This window comes from Emys orbicularis, chromosome 11, assembly GCF_028017835.1.
Source record: "Emys orbicularis isolate rEmyOrb1 chromosome 11, rEmyOrb1.hap1, whole genome shotgun sequence".
Classification (NCBI taxonomy): domain Eukaryota; kingdom Metazoa; phylum Chordata; order Testudines; family Emydidae; genus Emys; species Emys orbicularis.
Window position 1 is genome coordinate 26,650,021 of NC_088693.1, and position 16,241 is coordinate 26,666,261.

Consider the following 16,241-nt stretch of genomic DNA (forward strand, 5'->3'; position numbering starts at 1 on the left):
AGAAATCTGTGGTACAACCAGGAAGATAATTCAGATCTCCTGAGTCCCAGCCAATGCATTAAGTACATGACCACCTTTTCTCTCTTCATTTACATTTACAGTGTATGGCTTCTTTCATGCTGAAGTGGATTCCATTATACATAGGGTTACAGTTTGGTTTGATGGCTCTCAGCACCCCTCCTAGCACCCCTGTTTGTTGGTTGAAGTGGCTTTGACAAATTTCTCATGTAGAAAAAAATTGGAAAATAAAAGTTTCAAAGTTATTGAAATGTTTCACTTTGACATTTTCAATGACAAATTGTGGTTTAGTAGTTCAACATGACATTTCATTTAAAGATTTAAGCTAATTATAATTTAAAAAGTAAATAAAAATGGTCAAAATTAAAACAAAACTTTTCACAATTATTGAAATGAAACATTGATTAACTCAAACCAAATTTTTTTTAGATTTTCAGATTTTAGATTGTGATTTTTTTTTTAGATTGACCATTTTGTTTACTTTTTGTTACTATGGATTAGCTTAAATCTTGAAATGTTTTGAAATGTTGAAAGTTTTCAAAATCTCAAGCTTTTGTGGGGTGGGAAACTATTTCCCACCCAGCTCTGCTTACAGTGGGCCATATTTTTCCTGTTGGTGCAAAACTCAAATTAATTTTAAAAAAATCTAGCCTGTTTGGATAATTAGTATTGGTCCAGAAGAGGTCACGGTCATGGCCTCAGATCTGTGCAGAACTCAGTGATCCATGTGGTACTGGAGAAATGTGTGTGTCATGGCTGTCCGTCAACATGTGGCCTTGCAGCCCCCTCCTCCCTAGCAGAATGGTCAGCTTGGTGTATTCCTGGCTGCTTGGCCAAAACTAGATCTCTCTAACTCATCTCTATAGTGGGCTGAAGCAGCAACCCAGATCTAAACATCACCAAAGCCTGGGGAAGTTCAGATGTGGATCTAGATGTGAACTTTCTTACTCAAGCCTATCTTTAATTAAAAGGATAATGGCACTGGGCTGCAATAAAACTGGAAGACAAGGTTCAGTAGCATCCTATCAGAGAAAGAGAAATGGGTAGAAAAGAAACATTTCAGATGTTGTCTGGTGAGCAAGTGTTCTTTAGTTCTCTTCTCAATCCAGATGAGGAATGAATAACTTCAGCACATGACTGAACCCACCGAGCAACAGACTTGTAATGGCACATGTCGAACAGAGTGATCTTTGATAGTGACCCTGTACTGCCACATAAGAAGGGTGACTTATGCAGCAGCTGCAGGGTGTTTAAAATGATGCCTAAAGCTTGAAACAGCTCCAACATCAGAGGACAAAGCCAGGACTCGCTTACTGTGCTTTTCAATTGTACAATTCTCAGGCTCCAAGATGACAAGCTGAGAAGACAAATGTCTCTTTGTGCTTCCTTGGAATCTTGATCATCAAGGGTCAAGACCAAATATGGATCAGAAAGCACAGGTAGGTTTCTCCTGAAATTCTGCCCTTAGGACTGGAATGGCAAATATTTGCTAAGAGAAACTCCCCTCTCACTTTCCCTTTAGTTTATTTATTAACAAATTACTTTAAAAATGTAAAAGGGGAACTATGTCCCCCCCCCCCCCCCGATGGGTCTTCACTCACTGGGAAAAATCATCCCCTACCATACAGAGTGGGAACATATCAAGCTTCCATAAGAGATGAGTAGCTGTGAACTCAAATATCAGCAAAACCTGAAGAGGTGGGGCTGCCTCCAACCCTGAGAATCAAAGTACAGAGCTAGGTTTACCACCCGATCCTGGCAGATTCTGTACAGTCCTACCTTCTCTGCCCTGTGATAATCCTCTTTTCTAGAGGACAGGCCATTGAATAGGAATGTTTCTTTTTCTAAATGTAAGGTAGTAGTGTGATGTTCAGCCAGTGGAGTGAGCTGGTGCTCCTGAAGCTCACTCCAAAGCGAAGCCAGCCCCCAAAGCTCAGATCACTGAGGTGGTATTTGGCTCCTAGTACCGTTTTGGGCTTATCTCTGGGGTTTACAGTCAGATTCTGCCAGCCTCTCTCCTTATAGTCCCATTAAAATCAGTAGTAATCACTGCAGAATAAGTTTCTACTCGGTGGGTAACGGTGGTGAAATTTGCATGTAGGTCAACAAAAAAAAATACTTGGCTGTATCTAGAGTGCATTAGTAAGTCTAATAAAGACTACAGACATAACTGTTATGGATGCCATTTGTTTTTTGTGGATTTTCATTAACTCACTTTTCAAAGATGACAGCAGCAGTGAATTCTTTGGAAATATTTGGGAGATTTTGGAAAGGCATTCTATGGATATGGGAAGCATGGGATGTATGAGGCCCAGAGAGAGGAGATAGAGAAAAATGAGAACGACGAGGCACACAATATGTAGATTCATACATGTCAGACCTATATACACATCTGTGTTTTTAATGGAATTTCTGGCCAATGCATTGCTTTTGTGAAGAAACCCACATGGTGACTGTCACTACTAAGAGCAATACATTAGATAGAAAAGAATGACAGACCCAAACTTGATATCATCCAAAGAATAAATACATGTATATCTACAAACACATTGCATAGATTGTTTCACTTCAGAAAACATTCCGAACCAAGCTTCAAAATTCCATTATCTAAATCCTACCTAAACATTCATACAACATCACATGAAATTTAAGAAGTCGACTAGGATATCATTATAAAAGATACATTGCGTCAGTAGGAATTTAGAAACTGCTTTCCTCTCCTATTAACTTTTAAAATTATTTACACTATATAAAATTGCATCAGTCACACAAAGAACACTAGAATTCAATAGTGCAGGTGGCCATCAAGTCAAATATTGTGGCTGGGTATTTTTGGGATAGTTTAATAACAACGAATAATGTGTGTCAATATGGGATAAGAAATATCATGTCATGATCTCTTCAAGTTGTGCCCAGGAGCAAGAAGGAATTCCTTTAACCCGGGGTACGATATTCTACAATTGATTATGTCCATTAAAATAGAGTTTGTGAAACTTGTGTTTCTTTAAAGTACTAAGGGTTCTTCTCTTTTGGAGGAGAGTTATAGGACTTGATGGACCCATGGGCTGATCCAGTGAGGAAAATCCTATGCACTTTTATTCTTAGTCCTGCAGGAGCCATAATGTTGGGCAGCCTGAGACTGGGATGGGAATGGGAGCAGGAAAAGGAACAGGCTGGGGCAAGGTTTGGAGCAAGGTCTGTCATAGCAGCCGGGAAGGGATCTGCCTAGTTGCACAGACAACTTCCTGGTGTCCCCTCCAGGCCTAAGTAGAATGCCTGGACCAATTGGGAATCCCATGAGCACTGCCAGTCAGGCTCTCTGGGGGCAGCACATTCTGTGGAGCTTGGGCCCACAAGGCTCAGAGCCTGTCAGTCACTGTTCTACCAGAGCTGCTGAGTGATAGCGTGGATGCAGCCGTTGCTCAGGGACCAGCAGAACTAGCTGCTACCTGTGTGGATCCTTACAGAAATGTGAGTATTCTTCCTCCCTGCCCCCATTCTGTGGGTTTGTCCATATGACAGGGTGAACTGGGACTATAGTTTATTATATTAAAAATGTGCATTAAAATTACGCCCCCCACCACCACCACCTCACCTTCAGTTCCAGGTTTTTGCTTGCGTCAGATGTTGGTTGAAGCAGGCTGTGTAAACTGAGAATGTATGGAACATATCAGTAAATAACCTTTACTTCACCCCCTGGAAGGAAGTAAAGAAAATAACTCTCCCTTCCTTTGACAAGAAGTTATTAGATAGAGGAAGGAAATGAGTTCAGATTGTGCAGAGCAGGTGACAATCCAAGAGATTCAGTTAAAGCCATGTCAATTCCAAACCACTGAGGGGAAAAAAAAATCTGTGACAGATGCTTGAAATGAACTGAGATGAGAAATCAGACTTGTGCATTCTCTAGTGCATAGTGAATATTTGAAAACAGGCTGCTGGGGGAAAGCTCACTAAAGGTCTGATCTCGCAGGGACATATACCTTCAGTGCACACAGATGCCGATCACATTGCTCAGCACATTACAGGAGGCACTCAGCATCTTGCAGCAAAATCCTGATTCCATCAACCACACTGGGAGTTTCACCATTGACTTCACTGGAGCCAGGATTTCACCCTTAGTCTCTTTTGGAAAATAATTCATTTTGCTCACATTCAATGGGATCATCATTTACTTCTCATGATCCTAGGGATTTGTTCCACAAAATGTCAAGCTATGCAGTTTTGGCCAAGAAGCCTCCCCAAGTGAGATTTCTACAGTCTTAAGTGTGAGTCAGAAAACCAATGCTTCCACACTGTGCCCACGTAACAGACTTCAGGCTTTGGCAGAACCCCCAGATTAGTGCAGCACATGAAGTTGTGCTTCCACACACACCCCTCGCTCTCCCCACTGTGCCTGTCTATATGAAAATTGGCCGACACCCTGCATGCACTACTGACTGCCTTCAATGTGTGCTGAGAGAACAATAATGTTAGCACACTCAGGGAGCGCTCTCGGAGATATTGTCAAAACACTTTTACAGCGAATGAGACAATTGCCCTTAAAGGGAAACACATGTTTCTTGCTCATTCCTGTCTGCATAGAGGATTTCTCAATTAGCTAAAGGGACATGGGTGGCAAGCTAATATTTTAATGTACCTTAAACATATACTTATTTTTGAGAACTATTTGATTACAAGACTTAGCTTTAAAAAACAAAAACAAAACACACACACACACACACACTAAAAATTACATGGCATAAATTCCTTCTCAGTGCCAGAGGGAACTATGATCCTAAAATAAAGCAAAAAGAAGGTGGTGTTCCTTGCAAGCACAGTTGGGGAAAATGACTCTTTCTTGCTGCACCTGCATACGCTTTGCTTGTGGGAAGGCAACAGAGGGAAATTAACAAGCACGAGAAATGGAAAAGCAGGCTTGCACTTTAGGAGTGCTCACTGGGTAAACAAGAAGGAGGTATGATATGTGGCTTGCTAATCTAAACATTCTCCCTTTTGCAGGGTGTTCTATCTTTTACAGCATAATACATGTCACAGCATTCCACAGTTACAAGACAGAGGGAGCAACTTATTTTTACAAGAAACAATTACATTTCAACTTGAAAATGCCAATGCAAAGCCGTAGAGAATCAGGCCAAACATGACCAGGAGCACAAGGTTAAGCACAGCCTTTGTGCCTCTATTTTATGGGTGTAGAGTTTGTGTTGTCCACCTCTGTAAGTCCCTGGAAGTGCTAGTCTGCAGCAGTTTTGGGGCCTGATGCAAGTCCTGTTGAAGTTAATGAGAGTCTTTCCATTGATTGTTGGATCAAGCCTTTTGTGTTTAGGGGATTGCTAGAACGGTCATTACATTCAGCTCTTCTGCAAGGGCGTAAGTGAGGACAGGCTCCTTGCAATGCATGCAGATTGTGTCAGAATCACATCTGATGTCTGTTTTCCCCTCAACTAGTTTCTAGGAATAAGAAATACTGGAATTTCTGAAAGCTAGAAAGTGTCCATTGCTGCACCAAGCCATATTCACTGGGAAAATAGTGAACTATCCTTCAAATAAATTCAGTTTTACCTGAGGGTAGAATTTTATTAATTTTCTAAAGACGTCAAAGTGAGCCAAATATTAAGTTTTCTTGTGGCAACCCACAGCATATTATAATGCACACCCATAGGTTATTAAAGCAAAAATAAGGCAAGAAAACAAATAAGTAAAACTTGTTCCTTTTTATAATTCTTGGCAAATGCTTCTGTCAGAATTTGTACTACAGCACTTGGAAGCTGCAGATAACTTAAAAGCTGGGAGATGTGAAAATGGAACATGGGGATCTATAAAAAACTGTGTTCACATGTGAATTGTAGCTTATTGAAAATCTAAATGTGGATGGGCTTTACACAGAGCCCATCCACATTTTCGCAAAGCCTATTCTTCTGATTCTCCGTGAAGATAAAAACTAACTATGTGCTATTAAGATGTTATTAACCCCTAGGGGAGTACCATGTTTTGAACACACTCCAGAGATGCAAAGATTCCTGGGAAACTTCAATAGAGCATGACAGCTTTCAAGTGTTGATGTTGCTTTAAGTGCAAAGTATTCCTAGGGTACTGCGGTAGTTGGATTCTTCTCACAGGGGAAGGGTCAGTTTCTTGAATTGATGAAGATGAGTAAATCTGTTAGGTATGTTCTTGTAACCCTCTTGACTTCAGAGACACTTTTCTCCCCAAATGACATTAAGCTGGCTTGGCATGTTAAATAATGTTTCTTGTGAGTGCTTGTGAAAGCTGATCTGATGATTCTCCAAAAATATAGAGGTCACCTGATGTGATTTGTATAGTCTTTTAATGAGGAATAAAGCACTTCCAGAACTATCAGCATCTATTTTTTCAAAGCTGCATGGCTGAACTGTTGTTGCCAGGATTTAAGGTGTGGTGATACAATAGCTTTCATTAAAAATGAAGCATTCTTTGCCATTGAATTTGCAGATGTGGCTACTGCAAACCCAGCTTCCTTGTTTTAATCTCATTCAGGATTGTACTATGGCATGGACAATTAAATTTGGGACCCAGTACTAGAACTGGGTGAAACTTAATTTGATGAAAAATGTACATTTGGGTCAAATAAACTTGTTTCCAGATTTCTTTTGCTTTTATTATAAATTTTTAAAATAAAATAATAATAATAAAAACAGTTTAAAATGCCTGGAAGAAACCCAAAACATTTTATTTGCCCTGAAATGATTTTTTCCTGACTTTTAGATTTGTCAAAAGTTCTGAAAAATATTAGTTTCAAGTGGACTCAAAATGATTTTCGAAAAATATTTTGGAAACTGCCAGCAAGGCAGAAAAGAGTTATTTGTACAGCTCTGCTCAGTTATGGAAGAGTTGGCTTTTCCAGTGCCCTTTTGTGGCCTGCCATCTCCCTCAGCAACCCCAAGTGGGGTGCTGCTAATAAAAACTTAAACAATAGTCCCAGAGGAAACATAAATAGAAAGGTCTTCTGCCCCTCCTGGGCTACCCTTTGGATTTTACCCCAGCTTCTACCCAAGCTGCTGACCCTCAGGACTTTCTCCCTGGAGTCCTTCCCCCATTCTTGCCCCATTCTCCACAGGCTGGATCCGTTTCCCAGTCTACCTGGAGCGAGTTAGGAAATGGTGGATTGCAGTTTCCTGTTAAAAAGGTGAAGGGGAAATCTGTAAGATGCCCCAGGATGGACCTTGATAAAGAAGGAAAGCACATGGATCTGATTACATTGCGGCACCAGTTACCATTCCAGAGATCTCAGTCAGCACATTGTTCTCTCTTATCTATTGTCTGTATCCATCTGTTGTTTCTTGTCTTATACTTAGAGCGTTTTGAGGCAGGGACTATCTTTTTTGTTCTGTGTTTGGACAGTGCCTAGCACAGTGTGGTCTTGGGCCATGACTGGGGCTACTGCAATACAATCTGATGAGATACCATCACTAACCAACCGCTGTATGCTGTGCCGCAGAAGTTGAAGCTGGTGTGTCAGCTCACCAGGGACTGGAATTGAGGGTATTGTCACAGTGCCAAGAATTAACCAACAATGCAGCAGAAAGCTGGTAACCCAACTGGAAAGTGAGGCTGGCTGAGGCAACATCATTCATAGACAAGATTTAAAAAAAAAGAAGAAGTGAATTCCAGACTTTGTGCTCCTCAGATGTTCAGCTACTGATGCTGAAGACTCAGACCTACAGAATAAGCATTAGCTTTAATCACCAACCTGTGTATTGTCACTTTAATAGTCTCAAATGTGCCAATAACGAATTCTTTCAGCAAATTTCCTTGCATTGCCATGTAACTGACAAAAATTAAACAGAGACACACAGCAAAATCTCTGATCCCGTAGTCTTGTTCACCCATTCTCTGTTGTCGGTATGAGGCTCCAACACTTGCAGTATCTGACCATCAATGAATTTACGTCTGATGATGTTTTTTCTAGATGTAAATTCAACTATGATGAAGTTTATAGATTGTACCAAAATAGAAGGGGTCGCAAACACCAGAGGCCAAATCACAGAGCAAGATTAGAATTGCGGGGGCTGCAGGCAATGGGTATGTTTACATCACTGTAATAAAAGTGTACATGTGATTGCAGCATGGGCTAGCAATCGGAGTCTGTACCCAGGCTTCCTGGTGGGCTTATTCTCTGGTTGCTAGCCAGTGCTGTCATGTCTACACTACTATTGTTACCAGTGCTAGATAGATTAAAGCTAGCATAAGTATGCATATCCATGCTACAATCACACCTTCACTTGCAGTGTAGACATAGCCAATGAAGCACTAATATATTATAGGGATAGATGCCAGATACTGTATGTATCTAGTAGATAGACACTAATTATATCCTGTACTCAGGGAGAAGAAATAAACAGCAATTTCCTCCCAGTTTAGAATTTACAGTAATTATTTACCTTCAGAATTTGTCTCTACATGCACTTTAAGAATGTGTCTCTCTGGTGGAAAGGAATAACCAAACAAACAATCACACCAGCTATATTAAAGTAAGTTCATGGTCATACCTCAGCATTGCATCTACACACACACAATTTTAGGGAACCCTCCTAAAATTAATTGATACATGTTTTACATTCCCCTCCAGAGTATGCCAGTTTCAATTTATGCCTAACTATGGTAAATGACAGTCTCTTTAGGGATGGGTCCTGCAGACTAATGCATATATAATTCTCCTTAAAGTCAATAGGATTTTTAGGGACTACAAGGACTCTAGAATATTTGTTTATTTTTAAGTTATTTTAGTGCAGGCTTCAATGAATGCCATAATTTCCTTTATTTCTACATTTTTTAGAATACAACCCAAAATGTATTGTGATCCAGGTGCATTAAAATCTAGTATGTATACTCCGACAACTGGAAAAGTAATAATTTAGATCATGTAATAAAATACGGCCATGAAGACTAAATATGAATGGCAGGACTGACACTGGTGGGACTCACTCACATGGAGTCAATGTGTAGAAATTAATCACAAACTAATGGAATTATGAGAACTGAATTTAGCAAATGGTTTGGCTATTGTAAAGAGTTCTAGAGAAAGACCAGATTTTGAAAAGTATTTACCCACCTAAAGCTGCAGACAGTGCCTAAGTGCCTTTGAAAATCCTACTAGGCACCTATCTGCATTTTAGGTGACTAAATACCTTTAACAATCTAGCTCTAATTCTCTAGATATGTCCCTCACATGATTTCTTCAAAGTAGACAATACATAAATAAATCCACCCAGTCTTTCCCTCCCACTCCCAACTTGCAATATCAGCCTAAGTCAAAACTTTTCCTGGGATGAATAAATGACCAGCTAAGAGGAATTGATGAGATAATGAGCCTGATTTCTGCCCTGCCTTGTGGCTTGTGTGGCCATTTACACCTGAGCAAAGTGGTTGTATAGCACTGTCAAATCAGAATTCTCCACTCATGAAAAGGCCTGTCACAGGAAGAAAGCACTGTAATATATTCTAGTACTGGGAAACTGGAATCCACCAGTGTCTGTAGCCTTTGGCTATGACTCAGGTTTTCAATCCCTCTTAGACATTAATCTCCAGGAAATAATCATCTGCTTGCTTAGAAATTAACTTTAAGGCAATCAGAAATTGTGAAACATGTGAAGCAATTTTTTCCATTATGAAACAACTAGTTACTTTCCTTCAGCATTATTTAAGCAAAGCATTGATTCAACACTAACGGTCTGCAACACTAAATTCAAGGGGGGGGGGGGGCGGAAATCTGTTCGTGCTTAAAAGTACACCAGGAAAAACAAACAAAAAACACACACAAAACACATCCTGGATTCACTACAAATCCAAATGACTATTTTTGTGTCTCGTCTATTTAGATTGCAAATTCATTGGGACAGGGACTCTTTCTTACAAACAATCTGATCCAAAGTCTATTGAATTCAATGGAAAGACTGATTGACTTCAGTGGGTTCTGGATCAGGCCCTATGTGCTTTTATAATGCCTAGGTAAATGGATTGCTGGTTTTGTTTGGGTCCTGGTGGTGCTATTACAAGACAAATAATAAATGTCTTGCTCAAGTTCATACTGGCCATTATCAGAGCCAGATTTGAACTCAGAAGCTTCCTGTCTCCCAGACCTAATGTGCAGTCTGTTCAACTACATTGCCTCTCTGTGATTATACCTATGGTACAGGAATGGGAAATGAAAGTTAATGTTGTCTTTGATGTTTGATTAGTCTATGCAACTTTTCTGTGCCTTAACTTAAAAAAAAAAAAAAGATTCAGATAAAGAACACAAATGTTTTTCTAAGCAAAGGACTGTTCTATAAATCTTCTCAGATAAACAGACACAATCAAATCTTTGTATTCAGTTCATGCTGGAGATATTGTGCAGGCACTGATAGTTTTAGATTGCTTCACTCAATGCCAATAAATCTGCCATTTGCAATGTAGCGTCTGCCAAAAAAATCCCCTTGGGCTTGGTTTGGTTTCAACAGAGGATATATGAAAAAGACTATACAAATATTGCAGTTTTATCCTAGTTACTTTTCTCAAACCTTTGCAAACTAAAGCAAGTTTTCGTTTCATGATATTTACATCAAATACGAATGACTGTTAGAGTAACAATGCAATCAGAATTTCAGATGTATGTGTGACACTTTCCTATTTTTAATCAATTTTTTCTTACATAACAGAAAAATAAGTTAAAAGGATGGTACAGCAAGCTCTTTACTAAAGATTGCATCACTGGTGAGGGGACCAAATTCCTCTAAGTTCACAAGCTCTTCATTTCTCATTCAGCTATGACAATTGGACAAAACAGATAGATTAAGTTGCTAATATGCCAACAATTTTATTATTACAGGTGCAGAAACCAGTAGAGCTTATGGGCTCTATTTAGACCTAAATAAATCCAGATATAAGCCTAAGTAGGCATGAGTACACTGAACTCAGTGGAACTCCACTGAAGTCAACAGAGTTGCACCTGCTCTCACCTGCTTAGAATTTGGACCTCCATGTCTAAATGATATCAAGGGAAGGTTTACTTTATTTATTTTAGTTCAAATACACAAATAAAAATCACTAACTCAATGCTCTGCTCACCTTTGGCAAACTAAAAACATGGTCAGTTCAAAGCTGAACAGAGGATTTAACTACACAAACTCCCATTTAAACTAATGGGAGTTGTGTGGCTAAGTTTTTAGTCAGCTGTGAAAATTTCAGCACAAGTAGATATTGTAATACCAGCTAAACTGGTTTCCAAAGCACATGCAAAGACACACTGGTGTGGTGAACTTCAAAAGTTATGTCCTACCATGTCGGTCTGAAAACTTTGGCTTTGGCTGAAACTTTAACAGCTTTTATTTACTGTTTAAGATTTATTTCACAGTTTGTATTGCAATGCCATGAAACAAACATCAAGCAGGAGCACACCATGATCATAAAAGTCTAATGTGAAGCATGGCCAATCACAACTAATATTATTCATAAAAAAAAAATATAATACCTTAAAGGCTACTACTAAACTCATATGCTGAGACATTTTACAATAACTGAAGTAACAAGGAAACAATTTCCAGTCAATTGCAGCAGATTTGTCCTTACTCCTAGTTGTGTCTGTAGTAATGGAAATTAATAGAGAAGTTAGCAGAAGACCTGTGTGGGAGTAGAACTGGTTGACCTATGTTTTTATTTTATGACTAATGTACCTTATGATTAGCCTCCTTTGTCCATTTGCCAGATTGTTTGCAAATCAATCCTGATTTTCTTCAAATGTCATAATTTGGATTAATAATTTTCACAATCTGCCCTGTTTTTGAATGGTTCACTTTGGTTATTTGCTTTTCAGTATTTGGGGTAAGATCATGACTCCCACTAGGTGTCTGTACAGGTAAATAAGAAGACATTAGGTGCCTACATGGGCTACCAACATTATGGGTTACAGGAAAGCAGGAAGAGCAGTCCTCATGTGACAGTTATTCTCCTTCTACAGAAGTAGTTAGCTGGACTCTGTCCCACCTCCATGTTCAACAGGTTGATCAGCAGAGTTAAGCCAGCACAAAGTAAGAATTAGTCTATGCCAGGGGTTCTCAAACTTCATTGCACCGCGAACTCCTTCTGACAACAAAAATTACTATATGACCCCAGGAGGAGGGGGACTGAAGCTTGAGCCCTCTCGAGCCCTGCCACCCTGGGTGGGAGCGGTTGGCAAAGCTGAAGCCCAAGGGCTTCAGCCCCAGGCAGAGGGCCTGTAACCTGAGCCCCGTTGCTCTCGGCCCCAGCAAGTCTAAGCCAGCCCTGGAGACCCCATTAAAACAGGGACATGACCCACTTTGGGGTCCCGATCCACAGTTTGAGAACTGCTGGTCTATGCCAAGGAAAATGCTGACACATTATCTTCTCTCTGGAGCAAAGTGGGAACCAAGGTGCAAATAGTGATTTGCTGAGTCACGAATCTCTCTCTGGTCTGCTCCTGACACAGTTCAACTATGCCCTTATTTAAGGCTTCTGGTAACTCTAAAGTTGAGCCTTTGGGTTGTGTCTCTGGTCTCCTATGTCAATTGGCATTTTTTATGCTCCCCGATTGGCTAACTGAAATATTTTAAATATCAGAATAATGACACATGCATAACAAATAAATACACTTTTGGTAAGAACTTTGGGGTAAATAATACTTCCTTTTACAATTTGTGTACAATTTGTGGATTCTATGTGACAATTCTACTATTACTGTTTTGTCATCCCCTACTTTTGATCACCCCGGATTTTATTAGTGAAGATATCAATAAATTCACAGTAATAGCATAACATTTGTTCTAGACAATATAATGCATGTTTCATTTTACTGTTACTTAAGCAATTGATATACATATACACTACGGTATCAGGGCTTGATTTTTCAAACATTCGCTCCTGCATGTATGTTTAACTATTGTGCATAGAGTCTCACTGAATTGTGCTCAATGCCCACTGAAGACACCATGAGTCCTTCCTTTCATATCAGTGGGCACTGGATCACAGCCAAAGTCTCTCATTAAAGTCAATGGAATTATGCACTGGAACTATTTGCAAGATCAGATCCTAATTTTACATTGTCAGACACTTCATGAACATTTTACATTTCTTTCAGTTGGTGGCTTTCATTACTTATTATATGTATCTCATGAAATGTTGGACCTAATATTATTGTAGCAATATAATAAGGCTAAAGAGAACAGATTAAATTTGTAAGTAAATTAAATCCCCCCATCCGCACAATATTTTTAGCAGTAATGGAACTCTACAACTCTTGAAGAAGAGTCGAAAACTTTTGAAACAAATCAGGTTGATAGGCTATTTTTACTGAAATATTAAAAATTAAAGAGACTGTAAATGTATACATATTACATAGCTTCACTTTCAAGCTTGCATGACTGCATAAGTCAACATGGATTAAAGTCCTTTCTCCTCCTGGCATGGCTTGTATAACAATAGCAGGCTGAGGTACTGTATATTTGAACCTGTGTGAGGCTTAAATAAACTCTGCTAAGAAAATTTTAAGAAAAATATTGTACCTATACAGCCAGAGTCTCAAAACAGCTTCCTATATTATGCTGACAAAATCCACGTTTGGAAATTGGCATTTTATTAATTTCCACCATATTCTAGAACTTTATTATCAAATTCTACCCCATTCATTTATTTTGCAGTGAAACCAAGAAAGGCAGCTTTCAGGTTCACCAGGGATTCCTAAACTAGTCCACTACCTAGCCTATGCCACTTCTCTATGAACTCCCTAATGTAGGGGAAGTGGTGGATACTTCTCACAGCTGCAACTTCCTCCACATCTCAGGTGGATTTTCTGCCTGAGGGGCCTTCAGTCAGTGTCTGTCACAGAACCGGAGTTGAATTTAATGCATTGTATAGTGTGCAATCCTACAAGCTGAAGTCATAGCTCTGGTTATAGGAGTGCTTGCTTTGAAACGTTATAGCCAAACTTTTCAGAAGTGGCCACTGATTTTGGGTTCTATTGCAATTTCAACTCAAAACATCCGAAGGGGCCTAATTTGCAGTGGTTGTGAGCACCCACAGCTCCTGTTGACTTCAGCTGAAGTTGTGGTGCCCAATACGACTGAAAATCAGGTCCATGCAATCTCAAGGAGGTCACCCAAAATTAGAGGCACCCAATATTAGAGGCCACCACTGAAAATTTGGATGTAAGTAACTGAAATGTCAGGTCATTTGAGCATCTGAAAATACATATTCATTTATCTAATGCAACTTTATAAATAGATAAAAATACATTGATTAATTGGTATCATATATATACACTTTATACAGGATGTGTTTGTGTAATGGTATTATATATATATGATACCAATTAATCAATGTATTTTTATTTATACATACACATATGGCTGCCCTGAGAATATTTGAAAACTTTCCAGATTTGCCTTTGATAATTAGATACATTGACTATTATGGTATGTACATCACTCCCTATAATTAGTACAGGCAATATTGTGAATCTGAAAATGCTATGGAAACATTCAGTTACAGTTGTAACTAAATATTTTTAAGAGTGACCATTGTTGGCAATATACACTATTTTGCTTATGTACATATAACACACATGCGCGCGCACACACACACACTACAGCCGGTAGACCATAATCTGTGTGTGTGTGTGTGTGGGGGGGGGGGAATAAGATATTTTATTCTTTTATGACACAATGATGCTGCAATCCTTGATGTCTAAATAGTGTAGCATCTTTGTTAAGTATTTTCAGGCATGCATTTCAATCACTAATTGTAACATGGCTGGCTCCTCTCCTGCCCCAAGATCTCTCACATAGAGCCTTGCACACCTTTTGGTTAGTTATTACATGTGAGATTTATTTATTATCTTTACAAAACCACCATCAAAATCATGTGCAGCAAGTCTAATGACCGCTTTTCCTAATCCCCAGCCCTTTCTTGAGAGAAAACATACTTTCATCACCCTAAAACCCTTCTTCCTCTGGGCTCTGCTAAGCTTCCCCACTTTGCTCTTCCTTTCTGTGATTTTAACTAGCCTTCCCAGCTGGTAGGATAATTAGCTATGTAGCTCATCAACCCCCAGTCTGTTTAGGCTATTAAGTCCTTTCCTTCTCCATCAGGCCTTTTCTGGTAGAACTAATTAAGGCTTAAGTGATCAGAGTACTGGGTCAGCTACTGGCTCTCAGCACTGGGTCACACTGCTCTAAGGTATATGTAAGCATACACACAGTATGTAGTCAGCTTAAAAATACTTATTTTTCATCCAAATCAAAGCATGTTTTCTAGGTTAAAATAAAATAAAAAAAAAACCAACCAGAAACAAAAAACCAAAAAAACACACCCACACTCTCTCCAAAGCTTGCAGCGTAGAATGACCAAAATAGACAGCTATCCTCATGTCTTGCTATGGTGATTGCAAGCTGGACCCTCTAAAAAGCATACTAAGTATAGCAGTTTGAATGGTTTGTATAGGGCAGTGATTCAGATGAATCAAATCTAAGAAAATGACTTGGAATGACTTGTAAAGAACATCAATCCAGACCTCCGGGCATTTCAGTTGTAATTATTGTGCGCAGCACTGTGCTCTATTAAACAGGAAGAATTATCTGTTTAAAAAGCTCTCTCTACATGTGTGCTTGGGATTTAATATATATGAAATCTTATCTTGATAATGGAAATGAATCCCAGAGGAAGCATTAACCACACACTGGACTTTGACTGAAAAGCTGCCCTGAAGATACAAAGAAATGCTTGAAGACAAATGCCTGTGATTCTATTTCTCAGATCTGCTAACCTTTGATGAAAAATAGAGCATCCATTCACTAACCTTTATTTAGACATGCATTCTCAAGAACAGGCTGGATGATCGCTTTAGGGGCCCAATTTCTATAGCTAGTTGAACATGAAAAATATCCTAGCAACAGGATAGGAGCCTATACAGATACTTATCACTAACATAACTCAGCCTTCCCTTTACTGGTCACTTAAAATGGGGGGACAGATATAATCTCTTCCATTTTCTCTGGTTATTTTCCTCAGCTCACCAGAATCACTTCCATTATGTCTGGGTTGAGTTAATCTGAGTGTTTGATGGTAGTGGGTTCAATGTGGTTTAATTTGTTATATTCTTCGGGTATCATTAGAAGTTAGTTAATGACTGGGCTGAGACAAGGGTAGTGCACCTGGGTGGATAATAAGTATGAGGTAAATAAATAGTACTTAAGGCA